Source organism: Amblyomma maculatum, chromosome 5 (assembly GCF_055883805.1).
Source record: "Amblyomma maculatum isolate TAMU_Amacu chromosome 5, ASM5588380v1, whole genome shotgun sequence".
Taxonomy (NCBI): domain Eukaryota; kingdom Metazoa; phylum Arthropoda; class Arachnida; order Ixodida; family Ixodidae; genus Amblyomma; species Amblyomma maculatum.
Window position 1 is genome coordinate 114,709,720 of NC_139348.1, and position 23,709 is coordinate 114,733,428.

Here is a 23,709-nt window from a genome sequence, read left to right on the forward strand (position 1 = left end):
GGAATGGCTGTTGTTTTGAAACGCCGGTTCTCGTTCGATGAGCCTTGTCTGTCGGAGCCGGGTGAAGTTTTTCGAAACGCAAAGCGAACAAGCAACTATACCTCCCTACCTTGTCAGTGTCACAACCAACCCATTGCCTTCGGATCTTCCCGCGGGTACCTCGGGCGCACTTTCCTTTTTTTTTTTGTTTTGCAGTTTTGTGGTTTCATTTCATGCCGACGTGTGGGGAACGGTACTTGTACTCGTCCGCTGTATAAAGTGGTCCGCGGCAATCCCTTTGTCTCAGTATGCATAATATAGTGTGCCACCCGATGCCACTGAAAGGGGGAGTTTAAAGAAGCCTTATAATTGGCACAGAATTTCGCAGTTCGTTGCCTTGCTGCTCGTCGAGCGATGACTCACAACACTAATTGGTCGTACGTTGTTCGCTGGTGCAACGACACCATTTGAAGACGAAGCCATGCTCCGCAGAGGAGAAAAGCAGAGCGAAGTGGTCCAAATGTTCTGCGTTTTTTCGTAGCACCTTCCTCAGTCGTCTGAAGAGGCAGAGATCGCAACTGCAATCACAACCGCAGGCAGATACTGATGCTAAATGCCACCGCTTGCTGTATCACGTGACGGCCAGAATTGATTTTACTTTTTTATTTTATTATATACATATATCCGGCCCCTCCTGAGCGACAAACTCAACTCTCAGATGTAAGTGAGCCAGTGAGTCATTCAAGTGAGCCGGCTGACTTTAGTGAGTGGAGCCACTCCGATCCGCTTACTAAAGTGAGCCGTCTTGCCCATTTCTAGCTAGTGTTGTTGAGTCGTTTGAGGATTGTCTTTCTGTGACCTTTACAAGTGATTATGAGGTCGCGAAGTTGAATACTGGAGGCTGTCTTTAACCTTGCTGCTCTATCCTTTACTTTCCCTTTTACAGATGAGACACCAAGCCAATTCATACAAATTTGTGATTCCTAGCTGGTGGTGGTAATACTATGCAGTTATAGCACGTCGCCTTCATTCACATAAAAAACAATATGAAGGTGATTTTGATTGCCAGTTCACTGTCATCTACATGGCAGGCAACACATCAACGTTGTGCACACAGCCTCGGTATCTATGGGATGCCTGTCACTTTCAGAAACAATAAAATCTTTGAAAAAAAAAAAAAGAAAATGACGCCATTAGATTTCACTTTCAACGCTGCTTCATAGTAACCTTGATATGTCCAGAAGTTGTTGCTCAGCGTGATTGTGAAATAAAAATTTGTACCTTATGAAAGGAAACAAGCAGTTTTCTACTAATGTTGAAAATATACTGTATGTAAATCAAAATTTTGAAATAGAGGAATGTGTGCCACTCGCATATAATTATAAAGTAAACATTAGTTGAAAGCTCCAACTTTAAACTTTCATATTAGAAGAACCTATACAGCCCTCAATAATGCAAGCATTAAACCGTTGCCTTACATTCTCGATAATTCCGACATTTTCTTGTACGGCTCCCACAGTTTTTTGAACAGGGTTTTATAGGCTTTTATATTATTTTGACAGTTCGTAGTGTTCACTTTGTAAAGCGACTCCAACAATATTTTATTCATGTATTTTCCACACAGACAGCTGTGTGTGATCATGCTGCCTCGGCACTGCATTTACTTTCTTCGCCCACTGGTATATTTCGCTTGTATGCGCAAACCTACACTAGCTGCTTACTAGTAGCTTTTTGCCTGGTGTCAAACCCTGCAGTAGGTATCTGAATGGTAAAGTAATACTTTATGTTCTCATTATTTTTTATGTGCTGGTCGAGTGTGAGATTACTTTGTGATAGGCATTCTAACAGATGGCACATGTGCGTTTTATCTTGTATGCTTAGCTTAAATTGACGAGTCCACTGGGAAATGACCCAGATACGGCATCTTTCTTTCACATGATAGAAAGCCAAAAGGAAAACCGAAACTAGCGGAATGAAAAAGCGGTGTCCATGCGTTATCACAGTTGCTCTCAATGGGAAGAATGAGTTACCTCCTAATTTTCTTTATATGGCTGTACGCTGGCACCTGGCTTTCAGTTGACACATGGAGAAGATGTCATCAGTGTGACAAGCGCAAATGTTTCTAACCTATGCTGAGTTTATCGCCATATATTTACGTACATTTGCCAGCTTTCCACAAGTATGTGCCATAGCACAGACCGCAAGTGTCTGAATAGGTTTCTAGCTCCTTTTTTTGCCATGTATAGCTGCCGCACGCTCGAGCAGACTGACGCATTTTATTCCATGCTCGACCTCGACTCAACAAAAATAGCGCACAGGCTGAAGCGAATCATTCCAACGATACCGAATAATGCCAACAACGTACTCGGACGAAGTATGTATGAGAGCACGCGAAAGTTTCATAATACTCCTCCATAATATCCTGTGCATAGCTGTGCTGAAACGTTAGTTATTGTTTCATCGTGCGGGCAGGCTGCTTAATGCGCCTAAAAGTGCTAGCGCTGACGTTACAGGCTGGTACTCCTAGTTAAACAAGAAACATGTAAACGTCAATAGAGCATAAAGAAATGCTTCTGCCAGCCGACAGATGTACGCTTTGCCTCATGACCTTTTGCAGGATAGAAATATTCGTGCGCAGTTTGTGTCGCGATTTGTAGTCTTTCGCCACTTAGTAGCAGATATACGATTTGACATCTTACATGCTTCTGTGATAGCGGAGCAAGGGTAAACGCTTGGAAATTGATTGATTAGGGAATGGGCGCATTTCAGCGTGGAAAACTTATATGCTCCTAGGTTGCTGCAGTAGCCAGGAAGCTATAAACAGATTGGAGATGTGGCTGTCTGGAACACCCGCAAGCAAACTGTGCGTATGAGGTTGTCATCGTGCGAGAAAATGGGAAACAATTCCTAGAATTGGATGTCGTAAGGTCTATGTCTTTTCGAATGCAACTGCATTCTCTGAAACAAGAATACGTGCGCGTTTAATGTTGAGATGGTGGCAGACGTGAGTTTACTGGGCGGAATGCCGTCAATAGAAACAGAAGTAAAAACATGTTTTGAAGCTTCTATCTTATCACAGAGTGCTGCTTTGGCAGAGTGTCTTTGTATCATCTTATCAGTAAGGTTTGTTTTTCCGAACGACTAGGAACAAATGCATAATGACTTTTCATAGGCGTTGGACATCTGGCTTGGTTTGTGGAGTTTAACGTCCCAAAGCGACTCAGACTATGAGAGACGCCGTAGTGGACGACTCCGGAAATTTCGACCACGTGGGGTTCTTTAACGTGCACTAACATCGCACAGCACACGGGCGCCTTGCTTTTCGCCTCCAGCGAAAAGCGGCCGCCGAGGCCGAGATTCGATCCCGCGTCTTTGGGAACAGTAGTCGAGCTCCGTAACCCCTGCGCCACCCTGGCGGAGTAACCCGTTGAACATCTAGTCAAGCCTAAATACTTCTCCAAACTAGACATCCGGTCCGCCGTGGTGGTGCAGTTGATATATGGCGCATGACAGCTGCTCCCAAAGACTCATATCAAATCTCAGGCGGGGCAGTCGTTTTTCCTTGCCTCCTTGAAACCAAATTAATTATACCAGGAGCTAAACTGAAACTTGCAACATCATTCATGACGGATCCAAAAGACCATATATCAGGGGAAAGCAGGGCTGATACTCCCAGTTTATTTTAGAGGATAGATGCCTGCTCAGTATGTGTGTAAACATGGTATTGTGTCATGCCGTTTTTTTAAAGATAATGCCGACATCACTTTTTAACATCAGCATAAATTAGTCAACTTTTCTTTACCTGCCGTGTATGTTTTATCCTTCATTGGGGACGAAAAACGATACGATTTTATTTACAAAATTTTTAGTGCTTAATTTCTGGTTTCACTCGGAGGACAGCCTTGTTCGTTCCCATAACAGGTCTCAGTATGAATGCGTCTGCACGAGCTCAACTGTTTCACAAGCCTCCAGACTCTACGTAAGTCAGGCACAGGCTTCAAATAGCACAGGCTTTTCAAATAGCGTGCTTTCCTCTTGGCAAGCGACGTTGATGCCTCCTGGAACCGAAAAGGGCTCGCGTCGTTCAGGCACAATTGCTTTCAAACAGTTTCGGAACGGAAGCTGCACTTGTCGCATGCAAAGCTCAAGTTCACGTAGTTACACCCTAGTGACCTTGAAAACATGCTCGTAATAGCTTGATTCTCGCGCTCGGCAGGTGCACCAAACCGCGTCACTCGCCGCTGGCGGGCTGTGCGGAGTGGCTCGCCTCCCATCGTGGTTGCACATAACCACGTAAATGGCCGTTTACCACGACCGTTGCTTGGTGCTTCGCAGAGATATGAAAGGACCGGTTGCAGGTACCAGTCGATGGGCTTTCAATCTAAAACGCCCAGCAGTATATGAAAAAGTAACTGAATAAAAATATGCTGTGACCTTGAACTAATTAAGATTAGGAGCCCACCCAAAAGTTAAGTAAGTACTGCGCCTTCTTTTTCTCAAAAACGAAAGAAAATAAGAAATATGAAGATCATTTCGCGTAATAAAAAGGTGATGTTCGAGGGGGCTATAGCTTTAACTTCAATGCGAAGCTTTAGTGTACACTAATAGAAATGTCAAGTCATGTATAGAAAAGCTAAATCATACATAACTATGCTTAATACACCTTTCGCTCGAAACACAAGGTTCAAGATTTCTGCGGTTTAACGTCCCAAAGCGACTCTGGCTATGAGAGAAAAGGTTTAAGCTGTGCTTAAACCTCACAATTGCTGTAGCGAAAGCTACACTAAGCTAGTCAGCGGCGAAATTCGAGTAAGCGTCGCTAGTCCCAACTGCTCATCATGCAATTAGTTACTGCCAGCCAAAGAAGGGAAGAAAAGAAAAAGAGAAAAATAATGAAGAGGGAGGGAAAGAAGAAGACGGTGGTCCATTGGAGCAAGAATCGGAAGACACTAAGAAGAAGAATACAGAAGAATGGAAGAAGACAGGAAGAGAGAGAATAGGGAGAAGAAGAAGGAGTCGGTCAAATGAAGCAAGAAGAGCTTGGAAATCCTTCCTTGAAAGCACAAACCCTGAAGACCAAAATAAAGCCATCCGCCTGGCAGCTGAGGCCGCAAAAGATCAAAGTATTCTCACGCTCTTTCGGGTCTGCGTACCTGAGTAGGGAGCCTCCTGCATTGGTGGAAATAAAGTTTACAATGAAACAACCAATCAATTAATCAATGAAGAAGTTTCGGAAGACGCCAAGCAGACATGTCGAACAACCGATCACACCATACGCTTTGCAGCTAATGCATTGGCGACGATAACGTTCGAGTCGGACTTTGTGAACAATCCGTCTGGTAGATTTCGCTACGCATATTAAGGCTTAACATAGTTTAGCAGCCATCAATATTTTACTACGTCTCTTGATAGCGCCATATCATAAAAAGATTGTTATGTATTTCTCCGGAGAAACCTTGATTATATATGTACGACAAAATGTATCTCTAAAGCTTTTTTCAATAATATGCAATACGTATAGCCTATTTCTTTCCCTCTCCTCCCCTCTTGCATTGGTTACTGCAATGTAACAAAATATAACTACAGTGGACGAAACGTCTTCTCACCAGTGGAAGATTTCGTACCCCATAAATGATGGACAAGATCTCTGATATACTGGCTGGATGCGCAACCCTTTAGCTGTATAATTGTGATAAAGGCTCTCGTTATCAGTGGTAAAAAATCTCACATTAATTTCAATGTCTCTGTTGTCGCCTGTGGTACAGAATTCTTATCATGGAACCGTGTGCCACCTTGCATTCTTTTTTTTTTAAACTTATCAATGGTTATCAGAGAAATGACTCAAAATGACTCACACAATGAGAGAAGGCTTTGCTGACGGCTCCACTTATTTTCATTTTCGACCCCCTCGGGTTCTTTGACGGGCACTGGCATCGCGCAGCAGACGTATTCTAAACTCTTCTACGTGCGGCTAGAAGTGTATCCGATTTTGTTAATACAGAGTGATCCATTGCGAAGCGCCAGTGTTCTACTGGGTGTGTTATTTCATAGTTAAATGTTGCCGCCAGAATTTATTTTTGCCGATGTTCTTGAAGAGAAAGGCTGAGCCTGTTTCCTCTGGACGTAAACGCCTTTGCTTAGAGATATCGACTCTAGTGCAAATTGCACAGTCCGCTAAAAATTGAACACTCCGTTCTTTATATTATTCCTCCCCTCGATTGTTCGAGGTCGGGTCGAATTTCAGGCCGACGGTTAGACAGCACAAAGAGAAGGACGATGCACTCCGATCAACGTTCAAACCCTGACTTTTGATGTACAAAACAAAAGCTGGTACGCCATACAACACTCTGCGTCAGAGCTCTCTTAGCGCCACTTTTAAAGCCGGTGTCTCCGTGCTTCCTCTCTTCTTCGTTTAATAAAAACCCAGAATAGCGCCTCTTCGCCTTGTTGAATAATCAGGGTCGAAATATTCGGGAAAGGTATGCTGAGAAATAACCCGACCCTTTACACGCGTGAGGCTACGCTCCTCTGCAAGCTCTCACAAAACGGTCTAGAAGTTTTTAGAAACCATTCCACTGTATAGGGACGATATTCTTCTACCGTACCACGTTTCCGCATTGACATTCGAGCATCACAGCTAAAATGAAATCCCTCGTAGGCACTTAATTGCTGCCGCAACGCTATATGTACTGTTTGCTGATTTTGTCTTTGAGGGTCAAAAAGAATGTTACGTGACACGTTTCGCTGTTCATGAGCTCACCTTATATCTTGAGCGCCACAATTTCCCAAACAATTAAAATGGCCGAAAATAGCTGCAGAAATCGACCACCAAAGATAAACATTTTTTCTTGCGCTTCATGTTTTTTTTTTTGTTGCAGTTTTAATTGCTTGATCTACTGAACTGCAGATCTTGGGTATGTGCACAAGGCCTGCTGCATTTCAGGATGTGGAAAAATGCCTTCGACAAGCGTCATTGCAGGGCATGTTTGGGAAGATAATGGTTAAAAGGCGATTGGAATTGCAAATAATAGAAAAGAATGCCTGAGCCCAGATTGAAATTTTTGAATATATGTGCACGATTCTCTCAAATATTAGCCGGCAACAATGACAACTCCCAAAAGCCATATATCACGCCCAAAATGTCCGCAATGCATTTAGGTGAATGCTCTTTCCAACCCAATTATTCAAAACTGCAAACTGATTTCAAAACGCAAAGAACATTATTCTCCTCTCCCCCTAATGAATAGAAGCTAAACACGAAAAAGCCTAGATGTGTTCTTAAAAAGATGCAGGAAAATTTGTGGCTTCTTTGCGAAGAAAGAGACTTTATCGGCGAAGCCTAAACGTCAGTACACAAGAAAAGTTCTTTGCACAAACCTTCGTAGTTACCAGTTTTGCAACTAACTCGAGGTGGGTGTTTTCTAAGAATTAAAAAGAAAACTATAGGAGACTTAGATTTGACTTAAAGGGCAGTCGCATATTCGTAAAAGAAGTGGGACATCTGGGGGTCAGGTACAGCAATAGGCGCTGCTAAGTCGTTCACGTTGGGTACTTTTGCTATAGATTTCTTGCGGTGGCTATATGATGTGTCTATTCGCTTCCCTTTTTTACAGATAGTACAAATGCACACTACATGTCGATATGACTAAATCGACGCCTCATTAACATAGAAGCCTAGACACGAAAATGTGCTTTTTTTTACGTGATATGATTTCGATCAAAGAGACCCGAAACGAACGGCTTGTCGCTCTTGATGAAGCAGCTAACAGGCATGGAATGTAGTAGGCCGAAGTATTTATAATACCCGCTGCCTACACTTGTGAAACATTTCGACAACAAATCCGTTTTGCACATGTAGTTGGGATCACCGAAGAAATATTTTCAATCTTATACTTTATATGAAGCAGCGCCATTTCATCGAAGTTGAATTGGAGAGCAGTTCGGAAGGCGGCGCCATTTTGGATCGACGTGCTCAGACTTATCACTAATAAAAGGATGACCACAACATGACACCAGTGGCATAATTAGGTTTGTATATTGCGCGCACTCCACAGCACTGCTTCTTGATAATCCTCCTTCCTTACTGTCGCCGAAAGTTCAAATCCAGTACCTTGACGAGAGCATTCTGCCGTGTTCGACATGCTCACTCATCCAAGCTCCTATACGTCCGCTGAATGAAAAAACGTCTCAGCGGATGTTTTCCGTCTTTTATGCAGTGATGGGTAGGTAAGCGAATAGAAATAGTTTGGATACATGCTATTTCGACGTGAGAAAATGTCGTTTTCCATTTCAACCGCTCTTCTCTACAGACAAAGCACACTGTTCGTAGCCTAATCTTGGCATGTATGGCGAAACGAGTTACACGAGATTTCCTGAGCATCACCTGTAATTATATAGATGCCAACCATTTTCAAAGCAGTGAAAGGTCAAACTGTTTAGGTAGACTCAGTAATCTCACGGCGCAAGTGCCGGAAGCGGTGGCCACAACTATCACGTCCTGCTAACATTGCAATGTTCTACAGCTATTTTGAGAGTCTCTCATAGCAGTCAAAAATGTCGTTGCACTTGATATGAGAAAGCTAATGGAAAGTCTCGTTCACTGACTCGCCGTCGTAAAAAACATGTCTGCGTCCTCAAGCTAAAGGTGAATGAACAGTTGTTGTTGCTGTGGCTGTAGGAAGAAGGAAAAGAAAATGTATGGGCCTGCTACTGGCTCTGTAACTGAGCCACCTCTGCTGCCTCGTGTGGACAGAACAGAAAATAAAGAAAGAAAAAGAAGAGGGAGAAAAATACGCGCACAGAAACTGTGGGAAATTAAGTTTTACCAAACCAAACCAACCAGCATATTATATAATGATATACACAAAAACACCGTTTGCCGACGACAAGGTTACTTTTTCATCCTACATTTGTGCGCAGCTCATTACCTTTCCGATATATTGATCCAAAGAATTCCAACAAGACATATATGTATAATTACACACAACAGTTTATGTTTCACACATATTTCATACCAACTAGTTCCTCTTCCGCGAGTGATATCTACAGGGCCTTTTCTTTCCTGTGAACAACTTAATTGGCTTAAGCTTTGATGGAGGAGAAACGAAGAGGCGTCCGTGTGCTGTGCGATGTTAGTGGACATTGGAGATCCCAAGGTGGTCGAAATTACTACAGAACCCTCTACTACGGCATCCTTTCACTCTCCGTTTTCACTCCAATCTTCTTAAATTTATTTACGCGCGGTTAACGTGTCTACCGAGCAGATGTGCCGGAAAATACGCCTTTCCTCTTCTGTGAATAAATTATTATTTTTATTGGTTTCTATTAGCTAATTCAACCACATAAACCATTGTGTCACTTGCACATCTTTCACTTCACGCTAATCCTATGGTACCATCCTTTTAGGATGCGGTGCTGGTTACGATGGACAACAACGGCGATGCCGACGGCGATGCCATGGAAAGCAGGAATAGGCGACAGAGCTGCGCTCTAAAATTCCATGTGCACTGTGGAATCTACACTGCAGAATTGTAAAAGCCTAAGCGCTGTTGATGCACACGGCGCATCACGTCGCCCTCAATATTCTCAACTAAATGTACTCTCATTATCATTGCTAACATCATCATTGTCATTGTCATTAATTGCAGCATCATCGTTATCGCTGCTAATATCCTCACGGTAATTAAGAGCTATGGTGTGCGTTTCACAATCCTGAACGTGGAGTAAACTCTTCCCGTTACCATCATCATCATGATCATCAACCTGACTATACCCACTGCAGGGCGAAGGCCTCTCTCATATTTCTCCACTTAACCCGGTTCTGTGCTAGATGCATCCACTTGACCCCTGCGAACTTCTTGACCTCATCCGCCCACCAAACTTTCTGCCGCCCCCTGCTACGCTTTCCTTTCCTTGGAATCCAGTTTGTTACCCTAAGCGACCATCGGTTATCCTCTCTTCGCACAACATGTCCTGCCCATGCCCATTTCTTCTTAATTTCCACTAGAATGTTGGTAACCTGAGCTATTTCTCTGACCCACTCTGCACGCTTCCTATCTCTTAATGTTACCCCTACCATTTTTCGTTCCATAGCCCTCTGAGTTGTCCTCAACTTAAGTAGAACTCTCTTGGTTAGCCTCCACGTTTCAGCCCCATAGGTGAGTACAGGTAAGATGCAAATGTTATATACTTTCCTCTTTAGCGATACCGGTACGCTGCTAGTCATAATCTTCCCGTTCCAGGCCTACTCAAATCAATCGCCGGTGATTGATGCTTTAAATCGGGGATTTTGACGCGTTGGATTCATTTTCATGTGCACCTAGTCCACTCAATGTTTCTTTTTTTGCGAAGTTTTATTGCCCCAGGGCATAAAAGGAATGTTATGATGGATGAAGGGTGTGGTCAAATAAATGAAAAAAGGTTGGCTGATGCAATGAAATCGAGGAGTGAACGATGATGCGGTCACAGCATATGACTGCGGATTATGGGGGAAGAGGCCAGCTGCCACCAGGTGCCGGATCCGCGTTGACTTCAACGCTGGACAATTCCACAGTAGGTGATGGATGTCAGCTTCTATATTTCTAGACTTGCAGATGGGGTACCCAGGGTGTGGATATAAATACCGAAATTGTGGCCACTTTTGGATCACTGCTGGTGTTAGGGCCACCCCAACTCTAATCCTCGGAAGCGCCACCTCCTCTGCACGGGTTAGACCGCGGGGGAGGCTTACCGTACACGGAAGTATAAGAGCACGTGTACGGTGCCGGAGGTGCTCCTTTCTTGTTAAAAGCAGGGTGGCATTGTCCAATGTTATGAGGTTTGGCGATGTCGAGGTTGATTTTGAAAGGCGGGTAGCAGAATCCACTTGTCATTTGAGCACATAAAAGGTCACGCGGAGTCCATTCAATACGAATTGGATTTGGTATGCGAGCCGCTAGACTGTGTATGTTCTGGCAGATTTCCGGGCTACTACTAACGCGTCTAAGTAGCTTTGTCACCTAGAGGGCATCTGTATGTATGATAATACGGGCCGTGGGAAGCATGGGAATGGCGGTCACAGAGCGAAGCACCTCTTGCACTGCAAGCAGTTCCGCACAAAAAGAAGATGGAGGTTCCGGTAATTGAAATGTTGACGTCTTGTTCAATGAAGATTTGCTAGGACAGTAGACTGCTCTTATCACTTCACAGGCTTTGATGCTTGCGTCGACGTAAATTATAATGGAAACATGTGGCAAGCGGGCGTCTTGTTCCATAATTCGGTCGCGAAGTGACGACGCCGTTTCCTGTGTTCTTGGTCGGCGTAAATCAGTTGGCTTGTTATCGCTCAGCTGTACAAAACGCCAAGGAGGAAGAACTGGCAGTGGCGGTGGTAGTGGTGAATGTGTCGAAGCATAAGCCTTCAGAGCGCACGTTGCGTGAATGTGGCCTTAAGCTTGCGTGCATCACGTCGTTGCTGCACCAGTTCATCTATTGTGTTTAGTTGTGCGTTTTCTTGGAGCGCCACGATTGGTGTAATGCGAGGGAGGCAGGTGATGACCCTCATTGCCTCTCGATTTATTGCCTCAAGTCGATCCCATTGTGCCCTTGTCAAATGCTGAAAATGGGCTTGATAAACAAGGCGCGGTTGCACAACTGCCCGCACCAACTGTCTCGCAACATCTGAGCGAGCGCCGCCCATTTTTGGAGCAATGCGTCTAATCAGACCCAGTGTCTTTAACGCCTGTTTTTTAGCGCCAGACAGCCATGTAGTTCAGTTCCTGACTCATGAATTATTAAGCCCAATATTTTTACTGTTGAACTTTCCTGAAGTGGGGTTCCGGATAGATGTAGACGAATAGGTGTTGCCGGTAGTTTACGGCGGCCCCAGCGGTTGGCGACTGATATGAACGTAGTTCTACTGGTGGAAAGTTCAAGGCCAATGGAAGATGCATATGTGCACGTAATATCTAAAGCTGATTGCAGGGCCGATGATTGAGTCAGTAGGTCGTTGTGTGTGCTCCACACCGTGATGTCATCAGCGTATATTAAGAATTTAACATCAGAAATTTCATGTAACCGCCATGCAAGTGAGATAAACGCAATAGTAAATAATGCTGGTGACAACACAGATCCCTGGGGTACGCCGCGAAGAGGGACAAATGATCCTATGGCCTCGCTACTGAGGCGTATTGCAAATTGTCTACTTTCAAGGAAAGATTTTACAAAATTGCGCACTCTAAGTGGTAAATGGAGCATGTCAATTGAATCCAGAAATGCAGCATGACTGATATTATCGTAAGCCTTTTCTACATCCATGGCGAGGACGGTGCGTACATTGTGGCTGCGTGTTGATGATAATACTGAGGACGCCAAGACAGCCAATCCGTCTTCTGTGCCTATAGATGGTCGAAAGCCAATCTGGGCCGGATGGTAGAAACCGTGATGTTCAAGCCACCACGAGATTCGTGTGGCGAGCATTTTCTCAGCAAGCTTGCAAATTGTTGCCGTTAAGGAAATAGGTCGAAAGTTGCTTAGGTCTGTTGGTGCTCTCCCCGGCTTTTGAATAGGGATCACAATAGCCGATTTCCAGCTGTCTGGTACATCGCCGTCTAGCCATACATTGTTAATGGTGTCAAGGAGTTGAGGAAGTGCATCACCACTGAGGTTCTTGTAAACCTCGTACGTAATGGAGTCCGGACCGGGCGCTGTCTTTCGGTTGGCTTCATCTATAGCTGCAAGCAATTCGGGCATGGAGATTGGGATCGCGATTCCCTCGGTGTCGGCAGCAGATGGCAGCTTATCGACATGGGCTGGCATGCCCCACAAATAAGTTCTTGCAACTGGTGCAGACAACACGTCGTACTTGGGGGAAAACTTGCGCGCTGCTTGTCTTGCGAAATCATTCGGAGACAAGTTTGCTGCAAAGCATGCTGTGGCCACTGAATCAGGACGACGACAACCGTGCTCCATGGCATGGAAAGTTCGCCAAAGATGGGCATTCGATGACTGTGTGGAGAACTGAGGTGCCATTGTCGCCGTGAGAGATCACGCTCATACCTTCGAGAAGTAGCAGTAATTTAATTTAGTCTTGTACGTGCATGCGCAGAAGTTAGGTCTCTGGTTGCAGTCAATTCCGCTTGTCGACGAGCAGCCCACAAGTTGAGCAGAGTCACATCCGGTGTTGGTCGACCAACCTCCACACAGGTAATGGTTGTAGCCTCATTTAGTGCGCTTTTTTGCGGTCTAGAAGCGATGGTGCCGACTCCACAGAGTGATATTGAAGAATGGCGCGGAAAACTGTACACTTGCGGCGTAATCGCCGGGCCTGTGATGGATAGAGACCGATGACAATAGGATGATGGTCACTGCCCCAGGAGTCCGGCTCTAAGTTCCACGAGGGGGTGCCGGTTCCTGACCACCACGTAAGATCTGGAGCGTATGTTCCACTCCTAGCTCCTAGTATGAAGCACAGTCCTTGTTGGTGTATCTGGATGGTTCAGGAGAATAAATAGCGCATCGCAGTAATAGATAGAATGCTAATGGCTTAAAGCGGGCTCAGTCCAAGCTACACAGACGGCTTGCTGCTTGCTCAGCGAAGCATAATGCTTTTTCTATACACTAAATAATTATAGAACTAGCTTTAAGTACCGCACACTCAATGTAAGAGACGTTGTACTCACCACTTTATAACTAAACTTGCCCTTGATGGGTCATGCTCGCGTCCTTTGGCTGGAGATGAGTTCGCAAGTTTTAGAAAAGTGTATAGTGAGCTGCTAGATGCTCATACCAGTAAAACTTATACCTATCTCAAATTACTGCAAAGCAATGCACTTGAGGTCTTCTATGGAGGACACTGTACTGTTTGTACAACATTGTGAGTATTTAAAATCGTCCTATTGTTTTTCTGTCGAAGACCTTAATGCTCAGGGTAACCGTTGAGATGCAAATACTTTATTAAGGTATAGTATCATTACTTCATTCATTTGTTTATTATCTCCATAAGAACATAAGGAAATAATCCGTTTGTTCCACACTTATAGTTACGTTCGGAGCAGCTGGACTGCACAAAAGTTACGGCTGCGGAGATGAAATAAATGCGTCTTTAAAGAAAGAGACATCTGTAAATGTAAATAAATAAAAAATAGATACAAAAAGAGAAGATGTGCACCGAAAACTATTTTCGAAATTGCTCAGCCGAGAGTCAGCTTTCTACCACAGAAAATAAAACCTCAGCTAAGGGTCCAAACGTGCTTCTTAATATTTCGCTTTAATGATCAAATAAATAAAATTTGGCTAAGAAAATAGATGAAATACAGGCAGTCGTTGTAATGTAGATGGTATCCAAAAAATTCAATTTCTTATTGACGCTTGTTCTATATAGTACATTTAGTTTTGAAGGAAACAATTTAAGTGATGCCGACCAGCACTTTTGGCACGCGGAAAGTGTTGCAGAAGTCAATCGCAGTTAAACCCTGGTTAAACCAATTATGAGGTGTGAAGACACCGTTTTTCGTAATCTCACATAATTTTGCTTGGCAGTTTACCACTCAGAATTTCATGCATAGTTTCGCAAAGTTAACGTCCTTACTGCGCTGCATATAATTGGAGATGTGGAGATTCTCGTTTCATCGTTTTGAATTTCCACCACAACCTAATGTAAAACTTGACTACCCGAAGGATACTAAATTGGAATCAAAAAGTTGAGACGTCATCTTGAATGCTGTACGAAAGCGGTTGCGTCAATATTTTGATACAAATGATGAGAAATCTGCTGACGCTTGAAAATTTCTGCCAGACCGCTAAAAAGGCGCGCAAGGTGAGAAAAAGGAGACGAGCATTATTATTGCCGTTGTCCCACTGACAATTCGGTGACGTCACATTAGTACGGCTACGGATGATATAGGCTGGCACCAGATTAGCCGTGAGAACGATTGATGCATAAGCAAGATTTAGGGCGAATGCCTTTCTAGGCTCACGGAACGAAATCCCGTGCCCGAGAGCTGTGCGCACGATCTCTGCTCTGATATGTCATTTTTCAATCATTATCATGACGCTGCCAGAAAAATATAAATCCCATCTCAACTGGGAATGTAACCTCCATCCCTTGGATCATCAGCCGAACGCTTGAAACAGTTGCGCGCCCGGGATCATGAAACGTACATCAAAATTCTTGTCTACCGTGAGAATGATAATAGCGATGACAAATACGCTGCAATTACGGATAATGACAATAGCGACAGTAGCAATTATAATGAAGGTGCATTCAGTTGATAAGGATAATGAGAGCAAACGTGATACATCATGTGCATTCAACCATTCGGCTTTTGCATTTTGCAGTGTAGATTGCACAGTGATCTCAAACGTTTTCTCGTCTATGAGTATTGTATGAGCTCTTTCGCAGTAGCATTCATTCCAAGATAATTTTTGTAGCTGTTCAAAATATGCGATTGGAATTCATTCATTTCAGTTCAATGACGGCTGCAGTAAAATTGAAAGCTATGCCTTGGGGAGGAAATTTAAAGTATAAAATATTATAGTCACGATGTTATATTCAAATGAGAAGCGAAGGAAAGTTCCGCAGTGTGCACTCCAAATATGATGCGTAAATGAGGTTTTGTGGCTTTGGAGATTGCTGAAAAAGCGGAGTAATAGACAACTGCAAGGCAGCTGTCATGAGAAGAATTGGATGGCCAGCTGACTTAAAACAGGTAGCTTATGACCAAGGAAGCTGCAGCTTGAAATGTATGTTCTGATTCAACACGGACGGTGGCTAATGTTCTAAATAGACAATAAGTTGTTGCATTATTGATATATGCATTTTATCTTCGTTTTAGAATCTTCTTGTGTTTCGCCTTCCAGGTTTACTGTCTACGACACCTGATATAAACCTATAATGCACATGGACAACTGTCATTTACGATTGCTTTGGGCTGTCCTCGCAAGCAGATGTTTTTATTCCAGTGGCTGGGGTATGCATTCTAAATATAAGCTCGAAACAAGCCAGATGAAATAGCTTTTAACCTTTTCGTGTAGTGTCAATACCGTGACCTTCGGCGCTGATAAAATGCAGTACATAGAGATGTGAAAAGCCGCAAGCCTAGTTTTTAAAATAAATATGTCTAGTACTGAGTGCACGGTTTCAATTGTAGATTTTCCGGCGGTTATTCAAAGTTGACTAGAGGCTCTTCTGTCGCTTTTGATCCTGTTGAAAAACCAAAACTGAGGGGTTGCATAATACAGGTAAAGAAATTAAGTAATCATTCTATACTCATACTATAAACTTTAACTTATTCGAAAATATACACGGATTGGCAGTTTATCCATTGCTCCTCACGGTATTCTCAGATATATAGGGGGGGGGGGGGGGGGGGGCTACAATTTACAGCTTTTAGTTTAGTCATATGACACAAGTTCTAAGTGTCCCTTAATTTCACTTTATGCGGTAACAAGTTTTCTAAATACTTACTTCCGGACAGTCCAGGTCAGAAACCCTTGAATACGGTTCCGACAGCAAGGGTTGCTACCATTTCTGTAAGTAGTAGTAAGTAATTTCTGATCAAAGAACCCGAAAATACGGAATTAAAAAAAAATGTTTTCCAGCCCTGGTATCTGAAGCAATTGAACTGAGGCGGCGGAAGTAAAGAAATAGTATGTAAGAGGGAGAGGAAACAAATGCGGCGAGCTACAGGAAGAAAGGGCAGGGTTTGTAAAAATAAAAGGTATGTACATTATGTTTCAGGGGAGCAGTATGATGATTAAGGCCCACTCGTAAATTGTCTTAGTTCATTCTAGCACTCGGCACAGCAGGATGGCCTCCACACGGGCAATGGCACTGAACCAAATTTTTTGGCGGACACCTCCCTTGGAGCTTGAGGGTGCGAAAGAACGACGCAGCGAAAGCGCATATACAGAATATATCATAGTCTCCTGCGACATTATAAATCCAAAATCATATTTTAAAGGTAGGTTCGGAATTTTTAATAACATCTAGCAATTTGTTCCGTAAAACAGCAAGTTATTTAGCAGTGCCACTTATTTCTGCCTACATTTAACGAATTCGGTTCCCTGCGTGGACATCCAGACTTTTGTCATGTCTGCAATTGCTCCTTCTCATTATTTGGTCAATGCTATATTTACGGGTCTGTAAATATGCTCCGCCTCGTAAAGCTGGACTATTCTCATTACCTCACACACTACATCAGCTTTTACAATAAAAACGAAGTTTATCATAAGATTTAGTGGAAACAAATATATGTATTTTTATAAAGCATAGATGAACATTTTTATTAAGGAAATGTTTTTAAACTTCCTAATTTGTGGTTGCACCCTGCCACCTATATACGACTCCATTAGTAGAATAATGAACAATTCAATAATTTGCGTTGGAACCACAGATATGTTTACAAAGCATTCTATATTTTTGTCAAGCTTTACTAGAACATGATCAGTCTAGCTTCTGACTACATCCTGCAGAGGTTGATTTATTCTGAAACCACATACTTGGGCGCACTAATCAGGCTCTCGACGACGCTTTCAAATCGCTGCATAAGGTAAATTCACGGTTATCTCAGACGCAAGTTAGCTGTCTGTTCCTACTCTTTATATACATAAGTTGTATTGTTGGTCTTGAATGGATAAACCAGCACATATCATCATCATCATCATCATCAGCCTGATTATACCCACTGCAGGGCGAAGGCCTCTCCCATATTTCTCCACTTAACCCGGTTCTGTGCTAGCTGCATCCACTTGACCCCTGCGAACTTCTTAATCTCATCCGCCCACCTAACTTTCTGCCGCCCCCTGCTACGCTTTCCTTCCCTTGGAATCCAGTTTGTTACCCTCAGCGACCATCGGTTATCCTCTCTTCGCACTACATGTCCTGCCCATGTCCATTTCTTCTTCTTAATTTCCACTAGAATGTCGGTAACTTGAGTTATTTCTCTGACCCACTCTGCACGCTTTCTATCTCTTAATGTACACAGCACATATGTAGAAGACTAATTTACAGAAACGTGAAAAATAATCAAGAATTTGTAATCTCGTAACGACCTGAACAAAGTTGTTGATGTTTCCCAAAAACGGGGCAGCCATTTGCACAATGCCCAGCAAGACCTGCCTTAATGGCACTCTAGTGCTTGCCGCTAAAGTGACTCGGCAACATGGATGGCCAACACCGTGACACAGTTCATCTAGATAAATAGTGAGCGCAGTAAGCTAACCTTCACTTCTTTCATCTGTATAGAACCATCATCATCGTCGATCGCCTCTGCTCGCAGCATCTCACGCTGTATGCCAGGTTATCCTGGAAGAGCAGATGTTTGTTGAAATGATGTCTTACAAGCGGCTAAGGTTCGATTCGTATCCGCAACTTCTCGCATAGACTCACCTACCATCCTTCCTGGAGCTCCGTTCTGGCCTTCGCCTGAGTCAGCATTCACCGCTATGGATTAGAAGAATGGTGCTCGCTCAGCCCTGGTGTCTCCAGCTACTGCTGCGGCTCCCCATGCTTGGACCATCCCCAACCGCCAATGCAATTCCCCAAATTTTGCCGACCTTCGCGGTGAAGATCTCGACGACTGGCGCTTAACCGCTGGGATGACCCCCACAAACTGCTCAACGTTGCCTTTTACTTGGCCGACACCACGAAACCCTGATTCCTGAATCGTGAGGACGACATCGATGAGACTGGCGGACGTTTCCGTCACAAGAACTTTTTCGGCACTTGTGCTGGTCGCTCAGAACAGGCCAAAAAAAACTCGCCGCTCGTCCACAGCTGCCAGGTTTGTCTTATGCATCGTACCCTGAGGACATTCTAGCCCTTTGCCGCCATGTTAATACTACTATGCCTGAGTCTGAGTGTGTTCGCCACATGCTTAATGGCATCACGACTGTCGCTTTCTACGTTTTGCTGGCGCAGAATCTATCTTCCCTGTCTGACATTACATTGACCTGTCAACGTCTGGACGAGCTTCAGCCACGCCGCCTCATGCAAGACCCCACTAATGGCGGCGCCCTCATAAGTACCATTCTCCGAGAGGAGCTCAAAGGCTGCCCAGCCCAGCAACTAGATTTCCAACTCTCCCGCCAGCTACCGCGGATTTGCGAAGCATTATCAAAGAGTAACTGTCCACTTTCAGCAGCGCTGTGACATCTGCTAAGCCTACCATTGCATTTCGGTCGCCAACCTATGCCTTGAATGCTTCACGCCCACTCTCCCTGACTCCTCCGACTAGTCCAGCAGCCAAGTGCGGTCACGTCGCTGCCATGCCATCAAGTCATCTACTACCCCGACATGTTCCAGCCTTGCGCTCCTCCCGTTCTGTGGCTAGGTGGCCACTTTTTCCTTTTTTGTCGCCGCGGCCAACAAACTAGCAACGGGGTTATGACCCCTTAGAACATACCCCGTGCGCCAGACTGACGATTTTACATTGCCCTTATCCGACGTTTCTCAGCGTTCTTCGCCGCATCTGGACTTCTCCTATGTTGCTAGCCCTCGCACCCTTTCGACGTCGATCCCCTTCACCTTTTCGCCGCACGTCACCGCTTCATCCTACCTCGCAACGCTTCGCACCTAGAGCAGAAAAATGTCCGAAGCAGGTCTTGGAGAGAAAGATGCTTCGAGTACAAATTCTCAAATTCCGCCTGTGTGATCGTTGAATATGCTATCAGTAAATATTGATGGACTGTGTTGAGGCCATTATCAACATGGGCGGCGTTTATTACGACACATTTCACCCTCTGTTCTGGCCATTGCCAAGTTATTACTCTGTACATCGGTCCATCACTTCGTGGAGCTAATGGCACTCACATCAAATCCGCCGTCCAATATATCTAATTTATTGTGTTCACCACATGCGTTCAATCACTGAACTTCGGGTGGGATTTCTTTTCGTTGGCGTCCTCCGTGATCTCGTGCCGCAAGCGCCTCCTCTATCTTCAGGACCCCGATGTAATACCTACGTCTGTTTGTCCACCACCTCGTGTGATCAAACTAGTTGATTTCGTTCTGTTCCCTGGACTCGAGCAGCTACGGATTGAGGCATTTGCCTATGCTCTCGACGGCGAAGCTGTGTTTATACCCCCTCTATGATGCACCTCCGATAGATTAGCTCTTGCCTAGTGCCTAACCTGCTCCAACTGTGCTTGCGCGTCTGTTACGTCTCTAATACAACTGGCTAGCCATTTGTACTAACAAAAGGCGCCACTGCTGGCTTTATATCTGGCGACGACCCTGTCCCCCTTAACGCACTTTCCCATGCACTTTTGCCTGCTGCCAAGTAACGAGTTCTGAATTCCTCCTCTACGCTTGGACCCAGATCACCCTGATCTCACATACGAACAGTCAAGAGCTCTGCTAGACGTCCTCTTGCAATATTTAATTTAATCCAGAGCCATCCACTGAGCCATCTGCATCCGAAATACTCAAAGTCATCCAAGCTCGCCAGTTCGGGCAGTTAACTGTGCTCAAAGAGCTATCATGAATCAAATCATCTCTCACCGACCACAAAAATGGAATTGGTGAAGTACACAAGCGCTTTTCTAATATCGAAGAGGACTGTGCTCCTTCTCTTCAATAAAATAGGAAGTAGATGTTATCAAATCTACATCAGTTGAATGTAAGGCAGAAACGTCCTCGTTATCTACTCGCCTGGACGATGCCTAAACCGAGCACGAAGACATTATCTGGTGTTTTATGGTTTGGAAGCTTCTAATAACGATTCATGGCAGAACAGTGAAAAATAAACATCGAGCACTACAGCCAATATCTTGATGAATGTATCGAGCCTCGTGACATCGAGAGCAACCATCGTCTTGACAGTTTTTTTTTTTTCACGAAAGAAACAACCTATCATTGTCAAATTGAAACATTTTAAAGAGAAGCAGCATGGGCTGTCGTTAATCAACAAGTTTTAAAATATTGGCTACAGAGTCTGCCAGAAATATTCTCTAAACCCTCGTCTTGCGTGTATATATCGGAATGCGGTGAATGTCATAACCTCACCTTTAAACAACGATAATACACGCTAATCTCCGAACAGAAGTCATACATATTCGACCCCAATAGTAATACGGCAACTGAGATCAATCCCTAGCAACCACTTCAACATAATCGCTCAGTAAAACAGCCTCTGCCCTTCCAGTTATCATTCTTGTATACAAACATCCATAATATAATGCCAAATCGCAATGCATTATGTAACCTGATTGAGTCATGCAGCACTACTATAGTCTTAATAACCGAAACCTGCTTTACACCTACAATTAACGACACTGAGGTATTACCCTAGAATATAAATCTTGATATATTCAGAATGGATCATAGTGATGATAGGGGAGGAGGAGTCCTTATTGCTGCTGATCATTTATTAAGTTGTTTCCAATGGAACATTTTACGCCCATTATAAATTATCTGGCTTTCCTGTGACGCATCGTATCCACGTGTTTTGATTGGTGTTTGTTATATTCTCCCAATTAATTACTCTTCATTCAATTGTTTGTTTCACGACACCTTGTCCACAATAATCAGAAAGGTCATTCCAGTCTTCGAGAAAGATAACCGATCTTCACACCTGAACCATAGGGCAATCTTATTAACCACTGTTTGTTGTAAAATCATGAAGCATATAATATATTCGCACACTTGGCAGTTTCTATAATCAACTAAATTCTTACATCCTATCCAGCCTGGCGTCCTTAACGTCTTTGCATTGACACTCATCTTGTTCTCTTTCTTCACTATACATACATGCCTTGATTTCAACATTCCCACACATTCTATTTTCCTTGAATCCGAAAAACCATTTCATAATGTCCCTCATAGACTCCTAATACTTAAACTCCCACTCCTAATCCTTCTACGTATACACCACTCCCAATGTGCATAAAATAAAAGTATATATGTGTAGTATAAGAAAAATAATAGTATATATCTGTAGAAAAAATTATTAACATGCGATAAAAAGATCTGGATAATAACATGCAATAATGCCACTCGAAGCATTAGAATATGGTGGACAGATAAATTTTCTCCTTTTTGTTGCTTGACTGAAAATGATTGAATAGCGGGATTTGAAAATGGATCCAGCGTCTCTAGAAAAGGTAACAAAATTAAGTTTTGCTTTCAAGAAACAGAAATAAAAATTAGCCGGGTTCAATGATGCTGAACCCACTGTGTAGCCAAATGTTCAGCGACGGGCGACCGAGCGTTGCATCGAACACAACCAGCATTCCGTTGAAGGCATCAACGTTCACCGGCATTTCAGAATCAATTTACTATTATGCTTCGAGCACACGATGCCTGTGTGCTATAACATGGAGAAAATTAAACATGCTGTAAAGAACGGGGGAAGCCTTAAAGCGGTAAAGAAGAAATTGGGCATAGGCAAAAACCAGATGTATGCTATAAGGGACAAGGCGGGCAAAGTCATCACGAATATGGACAAGATAGTCAAAGTAGCCGAGGAGTTCTATACAGATCTCTACAGCAGCCAAAGTAGTCAGGATCGTAACGAGATTGGATGCAGGGAAAAACAGTCAGACGTTCCACCAGTGACGAAAGACGAGGTCAAGATAGCATTAGAAACTATGAAAGGGGGGAAATCAGCTGGAGAGGATGAGATAACTACAGATTTGCTAAAGGACGGGGGGGATATCGTGCTAGAGAAACTGGCCACTCTGTATAGCAGTGCCTGGTGTCATCGGCGGTACCAGAACCATGGAAGAATGCAAACATTATCCTCATTCATAAGAAAGGGGACTCTAAGGACCTTAAAAATTACAGACCAATCAGCTTACTGTCTGTTACGTATAAGGTATTTACTAAGGTAATCGCTAATAGAATCAGGACAACCTTAGACTGCAATCAAGCAAAGAATCAATCCATACCATCAATCAGGTGATAGAAAAATGCTCGGAATATCATCAGCCTTTATACATAGCATTCACTGATTACGAAAAAGCATTTGACTCAGTTGAGACATCGGCGGTGATGCAGGCATTTCGAAATCAGGGGGTAGACAAGCCATACGTGAAAGTGCTGGAAGATATATATAGTGGCAGCACAGCAACCATAGTTCTGCATAAAGAAAGTAACAAAATTTCTATAAAGAAAGGGTGTAGGCAAGGAGACACCATCTCCCCAGTACTATTCACAGCTTGCTTAGAGGAGGTATTCAGAGACTTGGAATGGGAGCAGTTAGGGATAAGGGTAGATAGAGAATACCTCAGTAATCTGCGATTTGCTGATGGCATTGCCTTGCTAAGCAACTGGGGGGATGAACTGCAAATTATGATTGATGACCTAGACAGGAAAAGTAGAGAGGTAGGCTTGAAAATTAATATGCAGAAGACTAAGGTAATGTTCAACAGCCTCGGGAAGGAACAGCAGTTTACATTAGGTAGCAAAGTACTGGAAGTAGTAGGCGATTATGTCTATTTAGGACAGGTAGTAACCGCAGATCCGGACCATGAAAAGAAAATAACAAGAAGGATAAGATTGGGATGGAGCGCATTTGGCAAGCACTCGCAAATTATGACTAGCAGCTTACCGGCATCGCTCAAGAGGATAGTATACAGTTGCATCTTACCTGTACTCACCTATGGGGCTGAAACGTGGAGGCTAACCAAGAGAGTTCTACTTAAGTTGAGGACAACCCAGAGGGCTATGGAACGAAAAATGGTAGGGGTAACATTAAGTGATTGGAAGCGTGCAGAGTGGGCCAGAGAAATAACTCAAGTTACCGACATTCT